The sequence below is a fragment of the Macaca mulatta genome, chromosome 5 (genome assembly GCF_049350105.2).
Source record: "Macaca mulatta isolate MMU2019108-1 chromosome 5, T2T-MMU8v2.0, whole genome shotgun sequence".
Classification (NCBI taxonomy): Eukaryota; Metazoa; Chordata; class Mammalia; order Primates; family Cercopithecidae; genus Macaca; species Macaca mulatta.
In genome coordinates this window covers 163288783-163304101 of record NC_133410.1, presented here as the reverse complement: position 1 = coordinate 163304101, position 15319 = coordinate 163288783, and the positions used below count along the sequence as shown (strand labels likewise).

The following is a 15319-nucleotide window of genomic DNA, read 5'->3' as shown; positions in this document are numbered from 1 at the left end:
GAATAATATACGTTCAGTGTAAGAGAACTATATGTATATGTATATGTATATGTATATCACAGTTTATCCATTTGTCCATTAACGGACACCTAGGCTCTTTTCACATCTTGGCTATTGAGAATAGTACTGCAATGAACATGGGAGTGTGGATGCCTTTACGAGGTGATTATTTCATTTACTTTGGGTCTATGCTCAGAAGAAGGATTGCTGGGTCAGATCATGATGGTTCTCATTTAAATTTCTTTAGACATCTCAATATTATTTTTCATAATGGTTGTACCAATCTATAACCCTACCAACAATGTACTAGGGCTCCCTGTTCTCCACAACTCCACCAACATTTATCTTTTGTTTTTTTGATAACAGCCATCCTAATGGGTGTGAGACGATATCTCAATGGTTTTTATTTGCATTCTTCTGACGATTAATGATGTTGGGTGCCTTTTCATATATCTGTTGGCCACTTTTATGTCTTATTTGGAGAAGTGTCGACAAGTGCTCTTTTCCCATTTTAAAATCAAGCTATTTGATTTCCTATTATTGAGTTGTATGAGTTCTTTATTAATTTTGGATATTATCCCCTTATCAGATGCATGGTTTGCAAATATTTTTCTCAATCCATAGGCTGTCATTTTATTTTGTTGGTTATTTACTTTGCTGTACAAATCTTTGTAGTTCAATGTAGTCTCATTTATTTATTTTTGCTTTTGTAGCCTGAGCTTTTTTTTTTTCATTTTTTGGTGGGATATTCAAAAAATTATTTCCAAGGCCAATGTCCAGGAGCTTTTTGTGTTCTCTTTAAGGAATTTTATAGTTTTAGGCCTTATATTTTATAAATTTTGCATATGTGTGGAAATTCAATTTTCTCAGCACTATTTATTGAAGATCCTATCCTTTTCCCACTGTATCCTCTTGGTGTCTCTGTCAAAAATTAGCTTACTGTGTATGTTTGAATTTATATCTGCACTCCATTCTGTTACACTGTGTTTGTTTTTGTGTAAGTACTATACTGATTTGTTTACTATAACATTGTAATATAATTTTAAATCAGGAAATATGATACCTCCAAGTTTTTTCAGAAGACAATTTTTAGTGAAAAAACTGAGGTATGGAAGGAAACAAACAGCATGATTCTACATATGTAAAGTTGAAAATTATGTAAATTTAAGCAATAGATTGTTTAGACATATATACACTAGTTGCAAAAACTATAGAGACAAGGAAGACAACAACAAACATAAAATTCAGGTATATTAATATTAGCAGCCTGAGGAGAAAGACTTGCAACTCATATTTATTTTTAACCTACTCCTCTCCCTGCCCCCATTGTATAGACATAGTTAAGCAGGGAACTCAGTGCATTGCAAATTGGACACTGAGAAAGTATTAGATAAACCCGTTTGTGCTGAATTTCCCTGCTGTTTTCTTCTGATTTACTTCTTGACTTCATAAAATAATTTTTTTTCACAAAGCATGGAGTGGTACTATAAGTAAAGAATATTTATGTTTTCAAACAATTCTTCAGTTTCTCTTCTCTTCCCTCATGTAGTTCTACAGTCCTTCTAGTTGTTTTAGAAATCAAAGCTGTGCTAAGAACAGCTACCTTGAATATTTCAATAGCGCCTTTTCAAAAGCTGCCTCTCTGAACCCTTCAGATGAAAAGGAAATCATTTGGTCTTTCAAGTGACCTGATTGAGACTCTACATCTGACAAATCCAGCTCATAATTTGGATGAAACTGTCCATGATCTCATCCATAATCAGCATAAATTTTTGTGGTATGCTTCTTTTCAGTAGATGCATTTCTAAATAATACCTGAATCCCATTTTGAAAGAACTTATTTCATATGTACCAGAATTATTGACTATAACCGTGAGACGTAGACTTCCAATTATGGGTTCATGCTACAGTTTATAATTGCACCATACATTTCCTTTTGTAAAAATACGTATTTTCCTCATGTCTATTCTTCTTGGAGCTCCACTTTTCATGAAGAGTATCTCTGCAAGAAGAGAAAGCTGGTTTCTCCATCAAAGCTGAGGAACTGGCATGTCAGTGTTTTGTAGGATCTGAACATTTTTCAACAACGTTTGGGTCTTAATCCTAAGAAAATAAACAGAAGTTAATATGAGTCAAGCAATATAGACCTCTTCTTTGGAGCATTCTTGTGCTTTGGTGTTTAACATAGTCAGTGTCTGGCAGGTAACTAAAGTCAAAAAGAAAAATAGGGAGATTATCTTTCAAAATATAGTCATGAACTGATTTGTCATAAAATTTAGTATGTAATGCCAGAGAAAAAGCAGAACTATGTATAATTCACGGTTATATACTTCAGTTTTTTCTTTGCCACTTCTTAGATAGAGTATATAAATTCTCTAAAACATGCAAATTAACTCATTTATGTAATTGATTACTTATAGTTAATAATTATGTAACCATTTATTTTAAAAGGATACTGTACCCACTTCTGAAAAGGCTTCGGGGCAGTTTACATATTAACCCATAGTTCAAAGGCACATTATCATGTCTCAGTACTAAATGAATTAGACCCTGGAAAACATAAAGGAGGTGGTACTATCAAAGACCAGTTATGGTCGGAGTTTTTTGAATGGCTCCCACCTCAGACACTACCTCCTCCCTGCACTCTTAACTGGAGGTTGCTTGTTCTTGAACCTTCCACTTAACCACATGGGTTGGCTGGGCTGGTGGGCAGAAGCAGGAAGAACGACATGGGCAAGAGTGTAGACTTTGCAGATGACAAACTACCTGGTTTAGACACAGTTAGACTTTGGGCAAGTTATTAACCATCTCAGAGCCTTAGTTTCCTCATTTGTAAAATGGGAGTTATGGCATTAACCTCACAGATGAGAATTACATGAATTTAGTAAATGTACATGTAAAGCACTTAGAACAGAACCAGGTACACGGTAAGTGCTAAATAACTATTAACACTTGCTCATTCAATATTCCTCAAATATCCTATGAAAATCCTTCTTCCTTTGAAACTTATGCCTCTCAAATTCACCATTGCCATCTTTTCTTGTTGTTCTTATCATTTCCTGACATGGTTTATGATTTTTCTCTCCCTCCCAAATCTACCATAATCCTGGTGTCTTCAGTGTCCGTGTGGATGACCTTTGCAATACCCAGTGCCTTCCCTTCTTCAACATCACTGACCTTCATCTCCACACAGATATCAGCAACTCACCCCTTCCCCTTCATATTACCTGGAGCTACTCCACCTGTTCAGACTTCTTTCCATCAGCTCCTACAATCCACATTGCTCCAATCATACCTGCTTATCCTCCACAGTTGTGAAGCCCCATCCCTCTCTTTCCTCTTCTGGTTTTATTTCCTTCATCCTGCTTTGGTTTAGCTCTTCAACCTGTCTCTTTAAACAATACTTTCAACTTCTCACTCTTCTTGCTTTCTTTTCCTTCTGCAACACTTACCCAAATGTGGATTGATCCATCCTTCTTTGCTCCTAAAACCACTCTAAGTAAATCACTCGACCATGTGCACTAGAACCATTAACTCTTGGTCTGTGCCCTCACCTGAGCCCTTAACACACAGTCTGGCAGCCTCCTCCATGCCACTAGCTAGCTCTGTGTTTCTTTGCCAACCTTGCACTCCCCTCTTTGCTGAACTCTGATATACACTCACCAAGTTCTAAACCATTTCCTAAGTATGTCTCGAATCTAAAAGCCTCTTTTCATTGCTTCTCTGCAGCACATCAACTCAATTGGTCTCCTTTCCTCTTCTCCAAAATATTCTTTCTGTTGCCAAAGTGATCTTCCTAATATGCAGGTACCATCATGTTCAGCACATACTTAATATCCTTCAGTAACTCCCTCCCTACTGTTTGCTGAATAAGTCTCACTCATAGCTTGGCCAAGGTGCTTTGTGAGCAAGCCTCTGTTTACCTCTCTTACATTCCCTCCCAATTCTTCTAACCTGCACCCTATGCACTCAATTACTTGTACTTCCTCAGCTGTGTCATATTCTGTCGCATCTCCGTGTATCTCATATGCTACCTTCTTTGCAGGGAATACCCTGTTTTTCTTTATCTACCTGGATAATTCCTACTGTCTTTTTGGGTTCATTCAAGTGTTACTGCTTGTCAGCTCTGGTACAGAGTCTTCCCAAACCCTTCCTCTTAGAACCCACCACCAGGCTGGTTGAGTATCTCCCTTTGCTCTTCTGTAGTGCCGATCTCTATGAAGTACTTACCATGCCTGCCAGCAATTGGCACACAGGAAATGGCTAGTAAATGAATGAATAAGTTAAGACATCCCATTTCCATAAACTAACAATAAGAACTATCAAAGCATTTCATTTTACATGTGCGTTTGTAATAGAGATTTCGAAAACTGTGGAGCTGGTTTTGGTAGGGTATGTATTACAGAGTGACTGATACTCCAATTATCTGGTTCCTGGGCAGCCCAAATGCTCAGGTAACTATCTTAGGAAAACCAAAGACTTGACTGAGAGCTACCACTTTCTGAACAATGCTGGGAGTCCAACAGTTTCTTAGGCCCCTGGGGTTGTCTTCTCATTCCCCTCCTGGCAGCAAGATGGCTTCAGGAGCTGTGGCATCACATCTCTATGCAACAACACTTAAGAGTCAAACAAAGCTCCGTTTCTCTCTTGTGTTTCTTTGTTAAAGAGGCAATAGAAATCCTTTCCCAAACTCCTCCCCAATCTGTACCATCAGAATATTTTTCTCCAATCTCACAGCCAAAACCAGGTCACATTCCAAACCTCTAAACTGGTTACAGAAATGGAGAATGGGGGCAGATCAATGAGGATTTACTTGAATCACTTAAGGGTCTAGGGCACTAGTACACAATTAAGGTCTGTCCTCAAGGACATGGAGAGAAATGACAGTTGAATAGCCAACTCTCAGTCTTTGCTAAAACAAGTGACATAGTAGAACAAATATTGGATTTAGAGTCAGGCACACTGTAATTGGATTTCCATTTCTGTTGTTTCCTACTTGTGTGACCTTGGGCACCTTCCTTATCTCCCTGAGATTCAATCTCCTCATCTATAAGATGAGGATACCAAAATCTAATTTTTAAGATTACCAAGAAGATTAAATAAAATAACATCTATAATGTTGCTAACCCACAACGAACATTCGTTCACTTAAAAATATTTTTGGACACTTACTATGTGCCAGGCACTCTGCCAGGGATATAGGGGTGAATGAGACAGATATGATCCTCCCTTCGTATAATTTATTAACAATTGATGTTAGTTTTTTAAAGTTTTCTAATTTTGCCAAGAAGTTTAGTCTTCTAATTTTGCCATGATGAGGATGACAGCAAAATCTAACTTTTTAAAATTTATTTCATTTCATTTCATTTCATTTCATTTCATTTCATTTCATTTCATTTCATTGAGACGGAGTCTCGCTCTGTCACCCAGCCTGGAGTGCATTGGCACGATCTCGGCTCACTGCAAACTCCGCCTCCCAGGTTCACGCCATTCTCCCGCCTCAGCCTCCGGAGTAGCTGGGACTGCAGGCGCCCACCACCATGCCCAGCTAATTTTTTTTTTTTTAATTTTTAATAGAGACAGGGTTTCACTGTGTTAGCCAGGATGGTCTTGATCTCCTGACCTCATGATCCGCTCACCTTGGCCTCCCAAAGTGCTGGGATAATGGGCGTGAGCCACCGTGCAAGGCCAAAATCTAACTTTTAAGATTACCAAGGAGATTAAATAAAATAACATCTATAATGTTGCTAACCCACAACAAACATTCATTCACTTAAAAATATTTTTTGAACACTTACTATGTGCCAGGCACTCTGCCAGGGATGTAGGGGTGAATGAGACAGATATGATCCCCTCTTCATATAATTTACTAACAATCGATGTTAGTTTTTAAAGTTTTCTAATTTTGCCAAGAAATTCAGAAGCACTTTGATTACCTTGACGATCAAGTTTTAAAGAAACCTAATGTCTCAGACGTGCTTACAGCTTCTGAGATTTTATATTTAATGTGTGATTCAAAACTTTTTTTTGCTTTATTCTATTTAATTAAAAGTTTCCTACTAGTTCAACCATTGTGGAAGACTGTGTGGCAATTCCTCAAGGATCTAGAACTAGAAATACCATTTGACCCAGCCATCCCATTACTGGGTATATACCCAAAGGATTATAAATCATGCTGCTATAAAGACACATGTACACGTATGTTTATTGCGGCACTATTCACAATAGCGAAGACTTGGAACCAACCCAAATGTCCACCAATGATAGACTGGATTAAGAAAATGTGGCACATATACACCATAGAATACTACGCAGCCATAAAAAAGGATGAGTTCATGTCCTTTGTAGGGACATGGATGCAGCTGGAAACCATCATTCTGAGCAAACTATCGCAAGGACAGAAAGCCAAACACCGCATGTATCTCACTCATAGGTGGGAATTGAACAATGAGAACACTTGGATACAGGGTGGGGAACATCACACACTGGGGCTTGTCTTGGGGTGGGGGGAGCAGGGAGGGATAGCATTAGGAGATATACCTAATGTGAATGATGAGTTAATGGGTGCAGCACACCAACATGGCACATGTATACATATGTAACAAACCTGCCCATTGAGCACATGTACCCTAGAACTTAAAGTATAATAAATAAATAAACAAATAATAAAAGTTTCCTGTCAAGAAAATGAAAAGACAAGCCACAGACTGGGAGAAAATGTTTGCAAAAGATATATCAGATAATAGGCTGTTACTCGAAATACAGGAATAAATCTTACAATTCAGCAACAAGCATATAAACAATCCAGTTTTAAAATGGACCAAAGAATTACACAGACACCTCACCAACAAAGGTATAGATGGCAAATAAACGTTTGAAAAGATGCTCCACATCCTGTCATCAGGGAAATGCAAAATAAAGCAGCATCGAGATACTACTGTAAACCTATTAGAATGTCCCAAATCCAGAGCCCTGACAACACCCAGTGCTGGTTGAGGATGTGGAGCAACAGGAATTCTCATTCATTGCTGGTGGGTATGCCAATGATATAGCCACTTTGGAAGACAGTTTGGCAGTTTCTTACAAAACTAAACATTTTCTTAGCATATGATCCAGCAGTCGTGCTTCTTGGTATTTACCCAGAGGAGCTGAAAACACATGTCCACAGAAAAGCCTGCACATGAATGTTTATGGCAGCTTTATTCATAAGTGCCCAAAGTGGGAAACAACTAAAATGTCCTTCAGTAGGTGAATGGAAAAATAAACCGTGGTACCTCCAGACAATAAAATAATGTTCAACACTAAAAGGAAATGAGCAATTCGACCATGAAAAGGCATGGAGAAACCTTAAATGCATCTTCGGTAAGTGAAAGAAGACAAACTGAAAGGCTCCATGTGTACATATGATTCCAACTATGCAACATTCTGGAAGGGCTAACCTATGGAGCCAGTAAAAGATCAGGGCGTGCCAGGGTTTAGGGGAAAGGGGGAAATGAATAGGCAGAGCACAGATGGTTTTTAGGATAGTGAAACTATTCTGTATGATACTCTAATGGTGGAGACATGCCATTATATGTTTTTCCAAAGCTATAGAGTGTACAATGTCAAGAGTGAACATTAATGTAAATTATGAACTCTGGGTGATAATGATCTGTCAATGTAGATTCATCTGTTATAACAAATGTATCACTCTGGTGGGAGACGCTGATAGTGGGTGAGGGTGTGAGTGTGCTGGGGACAGACAATATATGGGAACTCCCTGATAACTTTTGCTCAATTTTACCATGAACCTAAAGCTGCTCTAAGGAATAAAGTTTATTGAAACAAAACACAATTATCAGAGACATTTGTATTTTTGTGAGTATACTGTCACTATGAATACCATCCTGTTCCTAACCTAAAGATGACGGGCAAAGTGCAATTTTTAGAAAGTGGACAATGAAAACAATATCCAAAACAACCTTATAAGCCTAGAAAAAAGTTCAGATACATATGGTCACCTTATCTGAGTAGTCATGTACCTGGTCCAGAGTCAAGGCAGATGCAATTCACAGGAAGGGTTAACCTCCATTTAGTAGGAACAATCAGGTAATTAGAGTGACCCATTCCCCAGCCAGGTCCACTGAGAGTTTTTCCTCTTTTATATCAAATAAACAACATAGTTAAGAGGGATTATCAAGATACATTTGCTATGTTTTGGTGATAAAACAAAAAAATGTTCTATTAATCACAAACTCTATCCCATTACAAAAGTTTACTGTTTTGAGTTGGACTGCGTTATTTTTCAGCGAACACTCACTCCCTCCCACCTTTTCCTCAGAGCAGAATATGTTTTTCTACCTTTGGGCTTAGCTATGTGACGTGCTTTGGCCACTGGAAATTAGCAGATGTGACGCAAGCAGCAGCCCTCAATATGATTGAGTGGTGGACACATTGTGTTGTTCTCCAGTGATCTGCCTGGAGAGCAGGGCCTTTTTGACCTCTGGCCCATCATCCTAAGTTGCAGAATAAAAAATGTAGAGGTGACCCAAACCCAACCCCAAACCTAGAAACAAACCCAGCCAACGTGCAACTTGAAGCAGAGCTGCCCTGCCCGGCTGAACTTGCATCAGCCCAGCTGAAGTTGACTGTGAGTGTGAGAATAAGTGCTTGCTATTGTGAGCCACTGAGCTGTGGAGAGTTTTGCCATTATGGTGGCAATAACTGTTTTACAGCTATAATCAGAAGTGTAAAGGTCAGGTTGCTATGACTCCTCTAATAGTAATGGACTTGGCTCCATTTACCTCACTCTGCACTGCTCTATGAAACTAGGGATTCAGATTTCAAGGTGTTTTAGTGCCTTGAAGGCCCAGGGGATCCCCATCAGATCCCTGTGAAATTTGAAGGGAGGTGGAAGGAGACAGAGATGGGTGTCCCTGGGGTTAGTGAAGAGGAGCTAGAATTTGGGACTTCTAGGGCCATAGCAACAATGGGAAAAATAGTGGAAGAGACTATACCTGCATTCAGGTTAGCAGGCATGCTGTTCGGCATTTACTTAAAAAAACGGGATGTCCTCCTTTGGAGGAAGATGTACAAAGAGTTATTTTAGAACACAGGTAAGTTATGTTTTTTAACAGCCAACTGTTGAGATCAGCAAAATTATAACCTAGGAAAAGTGTCACTTTCGAGGTAAAAACTGCATATATTTAGAGAAATGATACACTGTATATGCTTGCAGTGGGAATGTCAATTGGTCTAAACCCTTTGGAAAACTTTGGAGTAACTGGGAAAACAAACACATATTGGGTAAAGTTGAAGAAGATCGTATCTTATGAGACAGTGGTTTTGCTGCTGGGTATGTACCATAGGCCAATGGGTCTCAACAGGACTGGTGCCACACCTGGGAGGCAGGTCTGCTTATAATAGTGACGGAGGGTGTGTGCGTGTGTGTGTGTGTGTGTGTTACTGCCATTTAATAGGTAAGAGCCAGATATCCTGTATGTCCTGAAATTTGGATGGTCTCATTGAAAAAAGAATTGTCCTGGGTCCTTCATGACTTTAGAAGGATTAGTAGAACATTTATATAGATGGGAAACCTGATTATAATTATCTAAGAGTATAATATAACCCTCTTTTAGATATAAATAATAAGTACTCTGTAAGGTCTTAATTGTATGCCAAATTTTTCAGAGATGCAACTACTAAATAAAGGCAGCCTGAATTGTGTTTTGTTCAGAACGTTACCAAGAGTTCTTCACATCACCAATAGTTGCATCACTTGCAATGTTTGAGTTACCAGTCTCACAATCTTCTATCACTCTTCATCTGTGAACTGCCTCATCATGTCTCCTAATGTAGTGTAGTGTATTTGTGGTTACTGACATATTGAAACACATATTATTTTATTAAAATTACTGTTCTTACATTTTTACTTTTATATCATAGAAAGTATATTGCAGTGATTTTTTAAAATGTGTGAAGATAAGTTATGAATTTCATTTCAAGATAGTAAGTGGGGTGATACAAAATATTTATTAATAAAGAGTACAGGTCTGATTGTGGTAAGAACTACAGCCCAAGATTAATTCACGTATGTGCCCAAAGGTAACATTAGGTAGAATTGTGTTCTCCAATACAATAGTTATTAATCTCATTAATTAAAACTAAACAGACTAAGAATGTGATTCTTCAGTCATGCTAGCTACATTTCAAGTGCTCCATAGCCACATGTGGCAAGTGGCAACAGTCTTGTTGAGTGCAGATATAGGACATTTCCATCATTGCAGAAAGTTCTTTTGGACATTTGGCAACAATATTTATGGTATCAAAAAACTGGAAACAACCTACAAATATCTCACTTATCCATTCCCCTTTTAAGAAACAGGGGACATGAAAGAATGGATAAGTAAGGCAACAGGGGACAGGGAAATGCATGAGTAAGTGAGATATTACACAGCAATGAAAATGAATGCTTACGTGTATCAACACAAATGAATCTCATAAATAATGAGTGAACAAAGCAAAAAGAAGACATGCATTTTTAGAGCATTTAAACATAAAATAGTACTATATGTGGTTTATGGATCCATATATAGCAAAGATATTTTTAAAATGCATGAGGTTGATAAATAAAATATTCAAGTTAGCAGTTACCTATGGCAGCAAGGGAGGAAATGGAGAGGAGTAAAATGGAGGTTTACCTGCAATGGTAATGTTTCATTTCTTCATGGGTGAGGAAGGCATACAAGAATTCATTATTCTTTATATGTTTTTGATATAAAGAATATAAGTTTTTAATGTATTTTTATATATTACATATTGCAAAATAATTTTTTCAGTGAAGAAACATTCATGAGCTCCTAAGGGCATGGAGACCTGTTTTGCTCATGGTTCTATCCTTAATGCCAAACAAAGTTCCTGGCACAGAGTAGATGCTCAATTAATATTTGTTGAATAGTCAGCCAAACATATAAAGTAAAACTTCACATATTATAGTTTGGACTCTAACACAGATGTAATGTGCTTCCATCCCACCCAATCAGGGTATCCAGTAACATAAACTCTTTTTTTTTTTTAAGAGACAAGGTCTCACTCAGTTCCCAGGCTGGAGTACAGTGGTGTAATCATAGCTTACTGCAGCCTTAAACTCCTGGGCTCAGGTGATCCTTCCACTTGAACTTTCAGGTAGCTAGGACTACAGGTACATGCCACTATGCTTGGCTATTTTTTTTGTATTATTATTCTTATTATTTTTGTAGAGACAGTGTCTCACTATGTTGCCTGGCTGGTCTCAAACTCTTGGCCTCAAGCGATCCTCCCGCCTTGGCTTCCCAAAGTGCTGGGGTGATAGGTGTGAGCCACCATGTCTGATCAGAAACATTTTCTTAATCATGCATTAAAGTTACAAATATCTATTAAGGGCCAGCTATAGGGCAGGAGCTCCTCCAATGTTAGGGATACAACAATGAACATAAACTAACTAAATACGGCAGGAGAGGGAATACAGATAATAAAGAAAAAATAAGTACAGTAGATAGTAAGTCACATGGAGACAAGTGCCCTTAAGAAAAATAAAGCTGGAAAGGGAAGGGGAAGAGAAAACGTTAGATGTTAGGCATTATTAAATAGGGTAGTCAGGTTGTTCTCTTTGAACATGTGACCTTTTAGCTAAGATTTGAAGTGAGGGAGGGGGTGATGAGCATCTGAGTGGGAGGGAAGAGCGTATACAGACCTCAAGGCAGTGGCTGCTAGGAAAAAGAGGCCGGCAGGGCAGAAGGAGTCTGAGTGCCTGGGGGAGGGTCAGAGACTGGGCAGAGCTTTCTAAATCACTGTAAGGACTTTGGCTTTTATTCTATGTAATACTGAGGATTTGCAGCAAAGGAATGACATCACCTGGCTTACATGTTTAAAGAATCACTCTCTTTTGAGAATGAGTGATGGTAGGGAAGTAGAAACAGGGAGACCAGTTAAGATATTATCACAGTCATTCAAGTCAGAGATAATGGCAGCTAGAACCAGAGTAGCAACAGAGGAGGTGATAAGAAGTAGTCAGATGCTTGGCTTATTTCGAAGATGTGGGCACAGCTATCATGTATCCAGGGTATGAGGAAAAAAAAAAAAAAAAGAGCACTCAGGGATAACAAGAAGATTTTTGGCTTGGAGCTGCCATTTGCTGAGAAGAGGCAGGGAGCTGGTTGGATGGGGTTGGAAGTGCAGTTCAGTTTGGGAAGTGTTAAGTTTGAAATGTTTACTAGGCACCCAAATGGAGTTGCTAAGTACATAGTTGGTATATGAGCTTGGGGTTCAAGGGACACGTAGAGGCTAGAGGAATAAATTGGAGAGCCATTGGCATATAGGTGGTATTTAAAGGCAAAAAATAAGATCAGATCATCCAGGGAGTAACTGTAACTAGCAAAGAAGAGAGGACCAAGGGCCATGTCTTGAGGCACTGCAATGTATAGAAGTCAGGAAAAGGAAGGGGTGGAGGATCAGATAATGAGGTAGTAGACATCCATGCAAAGGCAGTGCCTTGGAAACCGAGTTGAGAAAGTACTTAAAGGAGGGGAGGAGTGACCAACTGTGTCAAATTATGCTCAGGATTTAAGAGGATGACAATAATAGACCATTGTATTAAGCAAAATGAAGGTTATGGAGGACCTTGGCCTGGGTAGTTCTGGAGGAGTGCTACAAGGGGTGTGAGACGCTTCTTGTACAGGGCTCAGGAGAGAAAGGAATAAAAAGATAGACAACTCTTTTGAGGCCATTTTCTGACTAATATGACTTTTAGACAGAAAGAGAATCCATGTATTCCTGACTAAATAGACACCAATACATACTGGAATCCAGAAATCTAAACATATCATATCTTATCTCAAAAGGATAGAACACAAAGCAGCAAGAAAAGTTCACTTAAGTATAAGAGTTTTCTTCACTTTCTAGAAACGAAAAGAACCACCCAGAGAAACTGTCTGAACTAGGGATCCTGGTAGAAGAAATACTCACCTAAGTGAGTTGATCAACTTTCTCTAATTTTATGTGATGTTAAATAAGCCTCCTTTAGTTGTCATTGAATCAGATTTTCCTACTTGTACATTAGTGATTGGAAAAATAGATTAGCTCAGCTCTATTATGTTATTTGCTAGAAAAGCCACTTATCTCATGAGAACTTTAACCCCAGGGACCAATTAACCTGTCGATTTATCCAGGATCAATACAGATGATTCTCAGATAAGTCAAGCTTAACATTCAAGAATCACGACAGAAAACCAAGTGTGGTCATGCGTGCCTGTAGTCCCAGCTACTCAGGAAGCAGAGGTGGCAGGATCTCTTGAGCCCAGGAATTTGAGGCTGTAGTTGTGCAATGACTGCATCTGCGAGCAGTCACTGCACTCCAGCCTGGGCAATATAGCAAGACCCTGCCTTTTTAAAAAAAAAAAAAAATAGAACCCCCAGTGAGCTCAGGAGAGTTAATAAACAAGATGTGCTGGAAGGACAGGCCTCCGACCCCTACACCTGCCTCCTCTCACCTTTACTCAGCCACTGTCTAAGGGGAAAGACTTACATGTGAAAGACTGACTTTAGCTTATCATCAGAAACACTTTTGGACACCCTTCAACAGCTGCTGTCAGACCAAGAGCTGAAGAAAAAAGAATAGACAAAGCAATTTCCTTCTTACAGTAAAATAGTTTGCTAAGTTATTATAATATAACCCCAGCGCAGTCCATTATAACAGAGGGTTAATTTTCTAATATAAGGCACTATTAGCTCTTCAAAAAATACAAGTTAAAACAGTGTCCAGAATTTTTCAGTAGGAATCAGTAAAGGAAGGAATACTTTTACAATTAAAAATTCTTATGGAATATGAGCAAATTATTGTTAGAGCTGAGAAAGCTGAAAGAGCTAAGAAGACAGACAATTTTCATCACATTTACAGAACTGAATAGTATTTATTGGATACATTCTTTCAATTTAAGTATTCCCTTTGTAGAATTAACTATTTTAACAGACAACAAAAATCTTAAAATGTGTTGAAGAAAGTCTTTTTTTTTTTTTTGGTTGCTTTTTTGATGAGAATTTCCCCTTGCTCCAAAAACCAAAATGCAATCAGCTATTTGTAGTCTTTTCCTCAAACAGAACATTTTCACATGAGCTCTTTATGTCGAGAGTAGAAAAAAATGAACTTTTTGTTCTCTCTGAACATATACACCCTCTAGTGGTTCTAGAATTTAATAATAATAAAAAAAAAGAATGAGAAATAACTGTATGAGCTAATAACTCGAATTATAGACTCTAGAGAGAAAGAATGCCTTAACCCTCATGCAGTGCTGGTAGGAAGGTAAATTGGAGGAGCCACTATGGAGAATAGCTTGGAGGTTCCTCAAAAATCTTGAAATAGAATTACCATATGATCCTGCAATCCCACTGCTAAGTACATATCCAAAAGATAGGAAATCAGAATATCAAAGCAATAGCTACATACCCATGTTTACTGCAGCACTATTCACAATAGCCAAGATATGGAATCAACCGAGGTGTCCATAAGCAGCTGAATGGAAGAAGACAATGGGATACTATTCAGCCATAAAAAATAATAAAATTCTGTCATTTGTAGCAACAGGGATGAAACCAGACGACATTATGTTAAGTGAAACAAGCCAGGCATTGAAAGACAAACATCGCATGTTCTCACTCATGTGGGAGCTAAAAAATATTGAACTCAGAGAGAGAGAGAGTAGAATAATAGTTACCAGAGCCTGGGAAGTGTAGTTGGGAGGCAGGGGTAAAGAGGGGTTGGTTAGAGGGTTCAAAAATACAGTTAGATAGAATGAATAAGATCTACTGTTCAGTAGCACAATAGTGCAACTATAGTTAATAATAATTTAATGTATATGTAAAAATAACTAAAGAATGGAATTGAAGTATTCTTAACACAAATAAATTCTTGTGGTGATGAATATCCTAATTACACTGATTTTATTATTACATTATATGCTTGTATCAAAATATCACATGTACCCCATCAATACGTACAACTAATATAGATCCATAATAATCAAAAATTATAAATGCCTTATAAAAATATTGCAAGGAGGGAATTATAAGAAAATTAGGGTTTGGCATATTAGAATATACTAGTCTGCATATTAAGTTTATCTTTGAATGTTGTCTCGGTATCTGTGGATTTGACACATTTGTAAAAGTTAGGGGAGAAATTAAGAAACTATTATCTGAGGAATAATCATAAACTTATTTAAATCTGAAAAGAGAAATTAAACATTCATTTGTAATGTAAAATACTTATATAAGCATTCAATATTTAAGTGCATTCCATGTTATATAA

The 15319-nt window shown here is 38.0% G+C and overlaps 1 protein-coding gene across 1 annotated transcript in view; it reads right to left on the bottom strand.

Moving 5' to 3' along the window:
- Nucleotides 1-690: 690 nt before the first annotated feature.
- The window catches only part of LOC106998550 (uncharacterized), an 80483-nt gene continuing 65854 nt past the window's right edge, over nt 691-15319 (bottom strand). The window contains exon 6 of the mRNA XM_078002591.1: nt 691-2103. The gene's annotated coding sequence lies outside the window, so the exon portion shown is untranslated. The remainder of the gene's footprint in view (nt 2104-15319) is intronic.